Genomic DNA, 10137 nt, shown 5'->3' with positions numbered 1-10137 from the left:
ATGGGCACTGTTCAAATTTCACAGCTCCAATGTTTCTAAACTGTATTTCATCCAGGATTTTGGTGGCAGCCTGTGGTGACAGCAAAACAGAGGAATCCTGTCTTTAAAGTGAAAGAGAGCTGCAAGTTTCTCTATTTAACAAAGATGTTCTTGGTGGCAACGTAATGAAAGTACTAGGGGGACTGAGGAGCACAAGGAGGTGGGCATCACATACGAGCAAGAGAAGTCTGCCTCATGCAGAGAAGTTGAAAGGCAGAGTCCACAGCCATACAGAACTCAAAAGCAAGGCTGGGAGCTGCAGAGATGCTAACTTAGCAATATGCATGACAAAGTCAGAATGGAGGAAAGTTATTTCAGTGGGACCAGTATGGGCAAGACAGGATTGGCAGACTTAAAGTGAGACAGAGGAGAAGGAGGAAAAAGGTTGCAGTGGACTGAATGACAAGGTAGCCTGCCTTAGGAAATTATTCTGGTTGTGTGCTTCTTTACATCTCCTTTACAACCCTATACCAACATGTCATGTAGGTAAAGCTTAACCTTGCTGGGGCTGAGAGATTATTTTCCTAATTATCTCTGTTGGCTCTGCATCACTATAATTAAAGGTTCGACTCTTTTCACAGCATGAGCTCAATACTAAGTACAAATTGTTAAAGAGGAACCGATGTGCAAGCACATGCCAGGAGGACCTGACAGCTCATGGTGCAGCTCAGCTACTGGCACAGACCCAGCACTCAGCTGAACAGTGAGCATGCAAGCCGCTTCTCTCATTACAGAATTCCTTCACAGAAACATCTCTAGAAGAAAAACATTAATGTGACTTTGACAGGACATTTCTTCTTCTCATCTCAAAGCACACCCCAGAGGTGTTGGTATCTAGCCACAGTTAGAACTGGACGCTGAGCAAATTCAGCGGTGCATCCAGATCTGGATGGCTACAAACTTTTCAGGAATGCTAGCTGGGAAGAGAAAGGGATCAAAACACTGTTGCCCATAGCATCTGCCAACAAAAGTGGTTTCTTGTTATTACAACATCTCATTTGAGAAACCACATGAACACCTGAATGCTGCCTCATTGCATTGGGCAAAGCATTTCTAAGACTTAATTTCATGCATTATTCAGATCCATATCACTGACTTGCAGTCATGCTGGTCAATAAGTTGTGTGGGTTTGATGTTCACTTTCCAGCATCCCACTAACTGACTCCAGAGAGAATTATAGTTCATGCTTGCTGTAGTGGAGCACAGAAGAACTGCTGCTATTGCAATCTTTTCAAATCAAAATCACTTGAAAAAAATCAGATGTTTTCAAGGAGCTGAGATAAGGCAGAGGAATAAAAGAACAGACTAACAAAATTATTTATAGACAGCATCTCTGTTTTCATTCCGGCTAGGACTCTGCAGTCAGGCGCAGCACCTCACTTGTACTACATGACAAACATTTATTTTAAAGAACTGTTCCACTGAGCAGGTAAGTACTGCACTGAATCAAAAGGCACCTCTCTGTTTCCTATACAACTTAAATTTAATAACCTAGGGAAAATAATTGCCTGACTGCTGAGAAATGATGCGACCAGAAGCATGTGGTGTACGCCGTGCACGTACTTCTATGTTCCCTAGTTACTCCTGATTACAGCTTGCCACATCAACAAAACATCTGGTCTGGTATTTTTCTTACATTGAAACCTCTGGGCCAAGCAGGAATTTTTATCTCAAAAGCAGCTGAACCCTTTGTTTACCATCTCATAGGACATGCTGTTAGACTCTCACGCTGAAGATCTTTTCTAATGACGTGCTTGATGGGACTGAACAGTGTATGCTCACCAGCTTTCACCTTCACTATTAATAACAGCACAGTTCCTATCCGAAATGTCGTCTATAATTGTGTAATTACACACCTCATTTATCCAATTGTTAAGCCAAGAGGCTGATTAAATATTAACAACTGCTTGGTTCTCCTAGTGTCATTAGTTGGAAAGCAACCCTGTAATCTCAGGTAACACATGATCGTAATTATCCTTCACAGTCACACTGAGCTGAAAATCCAGCACAAGCAGAGCAGATAAGGTTGCCCAGCAGAAAATGCATTACCTCTCTGTTCCTCTTCACCTTACTGCTGCCTGAGCCACGTACCACATGTGGGCTTTCCACGCTTGAAACCCAAACAGGCACAGTGCTGCAGAGGAAGGCCCTGGCTGGTTTTGCTCTCCTAACCTTGACAAACTGCAGCCTGGCTTCCAAAGCTGCAATGCCGTTTTTCACTTCAAGTCAGAGAAGGGTTGGTGTGGTTTTGCCCAACAGGAAGCGAAGAGCAGAGCACAGCAGCTCAGCCTGCAAGCAGCAACGTGAGAGGTGGGAATGATGCTCTTGTGCCTTGCATCAGAGGAGAGTCACTCTGTGAACTTTGCAAATTATGACTCAGCCTGAGCTAAAATACATAAACCAGGAGCAAGCTGTACTTCTGGAGCACTCAGCATGAAAGTATCACCAGGCTCTTTAAAATAAAAAGTTGCAGAAGAGAGCATCAAAATGCTATAAACAAACCAAAGCAATTGCAAACAGATGTTTAGTTCAGCCCTCCGAGGAGCACTGAGAGTTGCTGCCCACAGCTGTCACAGAAGACCCTGGGACCTGGGGCACTCTGAGCTTTGCAGAGGGCATGACGAGGTACCCTCTGCCCCTGGGGTTGGGACCATACCAGCAGGGACATGTGAGATGGAGAGCCTGAGCCATGGGCAGGGGGAGGGCATTGTGGAAAGCGATCCAGCAGGTCCCCCTCTGGCAGCAGCTGCGGCAGCGCTACTAGAGGCCGGCAGGAGCAGCGAGGCTCTCCCCGTTAACATCTCGTTGTGATGAAAAGGAGCACTTCAGACCTCTCGGAGTTATTGCTTCCAGGCTGTCTGTAAACTCAGGTGAGACTTTGCATCTGGTTCAGGTTTTCAGGCTTTCCATTGCAGTGGGGAGGGCAGGGCCATAATTTGTGTGTGAGGAGAGCGGGGCTGGAAGTGGGCTGGGCTGGGGGACTTGCCACCCACCGAGCTGAGGCTCTGCCTGACGTCTGCTCGGCGCAGCAACTCCTCTCCCCTCTTTTGCGGTGCAGCGCGGCGCAGCACGGCGCGTCGAGATGTCAGGCACACTGTGCATGGGCTGCAGGAAAAGAAAGGGCCAGGGTGTGCTCTGAGACCTCTCAGAGCACCAGGGTGGGCTGCTCCAGAGCAGGGGACGCAGAGGGGCTTCTCAGAAAGCTCGGGAGACAGCTGTCTCATCTGTAACATGCTGCAGTTCAGCTCAGGCTCCCAGAACCGCCCTGGCAGGTGATGAATTTGAAATAAGATTTGCAAGATCAGAGTCAGAAATCAATGAACTCCATCAGCTAGGATCTAGCAGCTGTCTGAAACAACAAGTTCCAGCAGCTGATGGATACTGTGAGGTGGGGGAAATGAATTAAAAATTAGTCCTCTATCTGCTCAGAAAGCATGCTCTCCAGCTGCTGGCCCTGCAGGAGAGCAAAACCCAAGAGAAATAACTACATTCAGGAATATCCTTAAATCACAGCTACAAAAACCTGTTCGAGGATGGATAATACCTTTATATGGTGAGTTATGCTACAAGGCACCAAATAGCTCCTTGTTCAAGTTTTAGCTGCCTGGTTTTGCGATGCACAAAACTGAGATGCCAATTCCTGTGTTCTTCCTGAAATCCACTTCAAACAGCCCTCATCCTTCCCTCTGCAACAATCCTTCCATGACACTTGCAGCAGTTGTCTAAATAAAAGCTTCAGTGAAATATTATCAATAGTCACGACTCTCAGGCCCAGCAGGGATTATTTTTGGAAGCTGAGTAAAAGCTTGAGGTCACCTCAGCAGCATGCAGCTTGCAGGTGAGACATGCAGTAGGACACACTCTGGCTTGGGAAGCTTTGGGGAATCCCCATGGTACGCAGCCTCTAGCATATCAGCACATGGCAGAGGCCTCCCTCTGCATCATTTTCCTTTCCATCATTTTCCTTTCCAGCCAAAGATATAAGAAATGGAATTTAAACCAAAAGACATTAGATATGAACAAGAAAGGCAGCAGAACACCAACATGTCTGGAAGGCAGGGGAAGCCACTGAGGCAAGCCTGGGGAAATCAGAGTAACCTCCATCCTGGAGGAATAAAGTTCTTCAGGCAAAGCTGCCCTGAGTACAAGGCTTGCTTTGCTTCTAACCCTGCACAGGCATTTTACAAACAATTGCTTTCCAAAGCAGTTTATCTCTCTTCACCCATTACTGATACTGATGCTACATGCCAGGAGCCTGCCCGTCCTTCTGGTGAGGCAGAGGATCTGAGAACCCAATCGCTGCTCTGCAGAACTGCCCCTGTCCCCAGGAGGACCTGAGGAGCTGTTCAGAACAGCCAAAGCAGCACCAGTGCCAGCAACAAGGCGATTCCAGCTAATGCAGACGTATGATCTTGGGGAGCCATCTGCAAAAGCCCACACAAAAGTGTTCCCCAGAAACCTTCCAGCCTCATAAACCTCTCATGGGCCCCTGAAGGCCATAAATTGTGCAGAGCCTCTCACAACTGTTTCAAAACATTTAATGTTTTCCTTCTGCTCTGTGGTTTCCCTGCCCACGATGGGGATCTCTGCACCCACCTGATACTGAACCTGGCCAAGTGTTGCTCCATATGCCAAAACCCACGATGGAATTGAGCTAAATTGTCTCAGCTGATGTCTATCTAGGTACAACACTGATGCCACTTCCTTATGACTTGATTTATTTCAAAAGAGAGAAAAAAAAAATGCATCTAACTACCAAAGTCACATTTCAATTACTAATGTCCACCTTTAATAAATCAGGTTAATGACATCAATTGAAGAACTCAAGTATGGGACAAGCATGATATTTATCTCCATAAACATCAAGTCCCTGCTTAAAAAACCAGCACCCCAAACAAGGAGAAAAAGATGATAAGGAAGATGCCTGACCCTGTTCTCTCAGAGGGGTTAGCAGGAGTAAGCACTGAATAAGGTACTGAAGACTGATCAGCAAAGTTAACTCTTACAGGTAAGAAGGTGCAGGGATGTGGACAAACACAGTTAGACCCTGTAAAGGAAATCAAATGGGAATAGAATAGAATAGACCAGGTTGGAAGACACCTTTGAGATCATCGCATCCAACCTATTATCCAACCCACCTAATCAACTAAACCATGCAACCAAGCACCCTATCAAGTCTCCTCCTAAACACCTCCAGTGATGGTGACTCCACCACCTCCCCAGGCAGCCCATTCCAATGGGCAATCACTCTCTCTGTGTAGAATTTCTTCCTAATCTCCAGCCTAAACCTCCCCTGGTGCTGCTTGAAACTGTGTCCTCTGGTTCTGGTGCTGGTTGCCTGGGAGAAGAGACCAACCTCCACCTGTCTACAACCTCCCTTCAGGTAGTTGTAGAGAGCAAATGTAAAACTGGAAGTGCTCATATCCCACTGGAAAAAATATTTTGTTGTGCAGAAACTGGGAATGAGCAGCCAGTCTCTGCTGCAAAACATCTATCAGACCAAGAGCATCAATATGTGAGCCCAAAATACATCACAAAGAAGGGAATCCAAGCAACCTCAACAATACTGAACTATGGTTTGGAAACATTTATGAAGTTAAAAGATAATTAGAGACATGAAGGTCTGTGTGAAGTCCCCAAAGTTGTCTGCCTACATGCTAATCTCACACCACTCTTCAGTAAGATGAGTGACCAGTTGCCCAGTGGGTTGTGTTGGGTGTGAGCTATTTGCACCTCAGCTACAAGGTGCTGTACAGAAACTGGTTATCTAACCAAGCCATTTGCTTGTGGGCAGAGGCTGGCTGAGAGGAAGATGACTGTGGGCTGTGCTGAGATGGGAGCCATCAGGTGAAGATGACTCTACCATTTTTAAAGGCTCAGCATTTCAAGTTCTTTCATTTTTTTCTGTATAAAGCAGGAGAATCCTAATGAAATCTGGGGATCTGGTAGAGTTGGTTGGCATTGTAAGGGGGATGGCAATACTGGTCTGTTTTGTATGATGACATTGTGGGCTGGAATATTAGAAATTGATTACATTTGATTGCACCAACTGCACATTGTGCACCTGGAGACAGCTAAATGCAACTGCAGCTTTCACATGGGGACCTGTTATTTGGCTTTGACAGGAGAAGAGGAGTGCTATTAGCTCACAAGATGATTACGAGCTACCAGAGCAATGAGGCAGTAAGGAAGGAGATCAAACTTTATGACCTGAGAAGTTTATTCCTATTGCTCTGAGTCTTATCGACAATCACTCGGGCTTTCTTCTACCAGAGGCTGAAACAGCCCTGGTTTTCCCCAGTCTCTGTGCCCCCTATGGAAGCTGCTCTAACCTTTGGGCTGGGCAGCAGCAGAGCTCTGGGGGCTGTTTGTGCCTGCTCCAGTGCCAGCTCAGGGGACCTGCACCTAATACAAATTGTGAGAGACAACAAAACAAAATCATGGGAACCCTTGTACTGTCTCTGAAGCCTGGCTGAGTCTGCAAGCCACCCTTGCAGATGGGTAGTGAAAGAAATTGGCCACTCTGCCCAACCTGTCACCATCTCCAAAATCCTTCCCCTCTGTGCCACCAGTACCCCCATGGCTCAGAGGTGAAGCAGAGGGCTGCATGCTTCTTGTTCCCCCTCACTGACCAAAGCTCTTGGAGCGCTGAAGTCTCAGAGTGCAGCAAACTGCACTTTACAGTGATTATTTTAACATGAAGCCTGTGTCAGATTTCACAGGAAAGCATTTCATATGGGATAGAGAGTATTTTGTTCCCAGCAACAGCTCACCTTTTCCTTACTTGGAGAGTGATGGAGCCTGGGAGCAGCTCCCGTTTGGGCACCACTGGCACTGGGAAGCCTGCGGCTCAGCAGCTCTGGGCAGCACTGAAATCACAATGGTGGGCTCAAAGTGCTGGTACCTCTCCCCTTCCATGGACAGTTGCCTCCCCACAGGCAAAGGGATTCCACTACACGTTCATGGAAGCATTTCAGTCCTCCTGGCAAAAGGCCACCCAGATTTGTGTTTGTTCATTTCTAATATTCTTTACAATTTCCCTGTATGTTGAATGGCTAAAAGGGATTGTCCTGGACAGGACTGCTCTGTGCAGACAGGAGGCAGCTACAGCTGGAATCATAGAACTGTTGAGGTTGGAAGAGACCTTTGAGTTCATCAAGTCCAACCATTTGCCACAGCACACCTCATAACCAGACTGCTGTGACATGGTCAAGGCTTTTTCTCCAAGTCTATGTCAACCTGTCTCTTTTTGAAACCCCTGAGAATACTTCCAGGCCTGCTTGCCTTATTAATTACCTCTCCCAGGCTGTCTATAAAACATCAACCAATTGTCAATGCCACAGGCAGGAAAACTGTGTGAGGGAGAAAAATCTAAAGCAAACAAAGTCCTTTTTATGTCTATGAGAAAGAAATCACATCCACAGCCAGTCATTTTTAATCAGTAGCTTCTACTTACCTTTAGGTACTGATATTCTTTGCAGAAACAGAAGGGTTTTTTACAGGCTATGGTAAAGAAAATCACAAGAAGAGATTTTTTTTTTCTGCTTTCCACCTAGGCTGGCAGCCCTCTGCCCCTGCTGTCAGCAGAAGCACAGCAAGCCTGTGCTCTTGTACCTGTGCAGAGCCTCCAAAGGGGGATGTGGCCCCGTGTGAATTAGCAAATGAAGAGAAGGAAAAGCTTTCCCAGGGAATTTAACTTGAGATGAGGGACCAAATACTCTTTGCTTTAATTCCCTTGCAGTGGCACTGGCAGACATAAAAATCATTACTTACCTCTCCAGTTACCTTTTACTCTTACCAAACATCCAGCTCTGGAAATACTTTCTAATTCCTTCGGCTTCTCTCCAGCTTTCCTTGCCCTGGTTTGGTACCTTCTGCAAATTGTCATTTGGTGGGTAAGTTCAGGCCAGTTTATCCCAAGTCGCACTATAACTGGGTACAGCAATTATAGAATCACATCATCCAGATCATCCAGTCCCAACCTCCCTGCCAGGGGCAGAGACACTTTCCACTAGACCAGGTTGATCAAGGCCCTGCCCAACCTGGCCTCGAACATCTCCAGGGAGGGGACATCTACAAATCACCAAACCTTTTCTCTCTCCTTGTACTCTGAAATCTCCCATGATGTATTTGGAAGGATCTCATGTTCTACCTCTCCCTTCTCTCCCTCTCCTACCCCTTACAGATTCCCAAGTTCACAGTTTGCAATCTCTTTCTTTGCAACTAACTAAATAAAACTACTCCTTAGTTTTCCTGTCTCTCAGTCAGAGCTTCTTGACAGAACTTCACTCTTCACTCTGGAATCGCTATTACTCACAGGATAATAACCTACCAGCAAGGACAGTCACTGAAGTCCAAAAAAGGCTCTTGTACTGGGATTTCTTGACTTGTCTGGGTTGCTGTAATCAGCACAAGGAACAGGATTTTTCTTGTTACATGTGTAATTTTCTCATTAATTAATTAGATGTAAGATACACTGATCCCTAATGCAAATTAATTCTTCCATTTCATCGTGCACTCACCCAGTGCCACAGATGTTGGCTAACAGGCCACCACCACCACATGCCAGAAAGGGATGGGTGTCACAGATGTCACATTTTGGGTGTCAGTCCTGCAGAGGCTTGCCATAAGAATTCTATTAACAGACAATACCCAAGCTGTCAAAAAATTCTTTGCAGGACCTGTTCTGTTTGCTGGGTGCCTGCTTCTCCAGCAGCTCCTTCCAGAGGTTCCTCTGGTTAGAGGCAGCACTGAGGCCTCTTGATATGCTGTCACCTGGTACTGAGTGGACATCAAGCCCTGTGCAGTTCCAGCACCCTGTTCCAGGGGATTTGCAGAGGCTGGAACAGGGGACGTGGGGCACAGGTCTCTACACACCTGGCTCTGTGTTTGGTGTACCTGCGAGCAGGCAAGCTGAGATGCATTGTGTCCTTGGCCCCTCCTGAAGGAATCTCACTCCTGAGACACATTAGCCCTTTGTGGTCTATGAAAATGTTTCCAATATATAATATTAATAATCCAGCAGTTGAAATGTACAGCAGCTCAAAGTTCCCCCACCCAGTGACAATCCTGCCCATTAGTACAGCAAGCTATGAAAACCAAGTCAAAGCAGGAAGGTGGCTGCATTTACTCTGCTGCTTTATTTCTCAGTAGCTTGGCATTTAGGAATAAACTAATCACTTCCCTCTGACAGCAAGCAAAGCACTGCTTGCAGTGCTGTCTGGAAGCCCTGAGAAGGATTTGGATGCATTTAAAGGTTTATTAGAATAGTGACAGGGTGTGCCTGTACAGAGCAAGGACGCTGGGTGGCTGTGCTGAATTGATACTGATGTGTATTAAATCTAGCAGTGATGTAATGAGGGGCAGGAAACCTGTAAAGTGGAAAGGTGAAGGGCAATAGACTTAAGGCTTCATTGTAATGGCCTTTTTTTCCTTCTTATTTTTTCTTCCAATGTGGAGTTTTCTGCCACTATAAACTGGAGAGCCGATGGCTTTGCAGCCTTAGCAGTAATTAAAGTTCTAGTATCTATTCTCCACAGCAAAGCACTACTGAGGCATGATGGCAAAGAAGAGAATACTGTAAACAAATGCTGCACAGAGAAATGAGCAACGATTCCAAGTGACAAACTTCATACCTGCACCTATCCCCAGCTCAGGGAGAACTTCTTTTTCTTTCACTCTGCCAAAGCCAGAAGATCTAAAGTCTTCCTCAGGTCCAAAAGTTCCTTTTAAATTGCATTGCAGTTCCAACAGAGCAGTGGAACGGAAAGGCTGCTTGATGATGAATTTTGTCTGAGAGGAGCTGTTTACTCTCAGGTAGCCTGCACACGGTGGGGAGGTTTTGTTGACTTTTTCTCAAGGCTTCATTATGCTGTTTACAGTTCACTCTCCTCTTCCTGTACTTTAGGTTCTCTCAAAAGATTTTCATTAAGAGCAAACCCCTAGCTTTTCTTCTAAGTGAGAATGAATCCTAACAACTTGCTGAACTAGAAAGCTTTAAACCAGAGGATGCCTCACAGCAGCCCCATCCCTTAGAACAAAACCTGATTCAATGCTGAGTAAACAATGTGCTTCCCCCGTGCTGAACTCTAAATTGTG

The sequence above is a fragment of the Dryobates pubescens genome, chromosome 21, assembly GCF_014839835.1.
Source record: "Dryobates pubescens isolate bDryPub1 chromosome 21, bDryPub1.pri, whole genome shotgun sequence".
NCBI classification, from domain to species: Eukaryota; Metazoa; Chordata; class Aves; order Piciformes; family Picidae; genus Dryobates; species Dryobates pubescens.
This window is presented reverse-complemented; position numbering follows the sequence as displayed.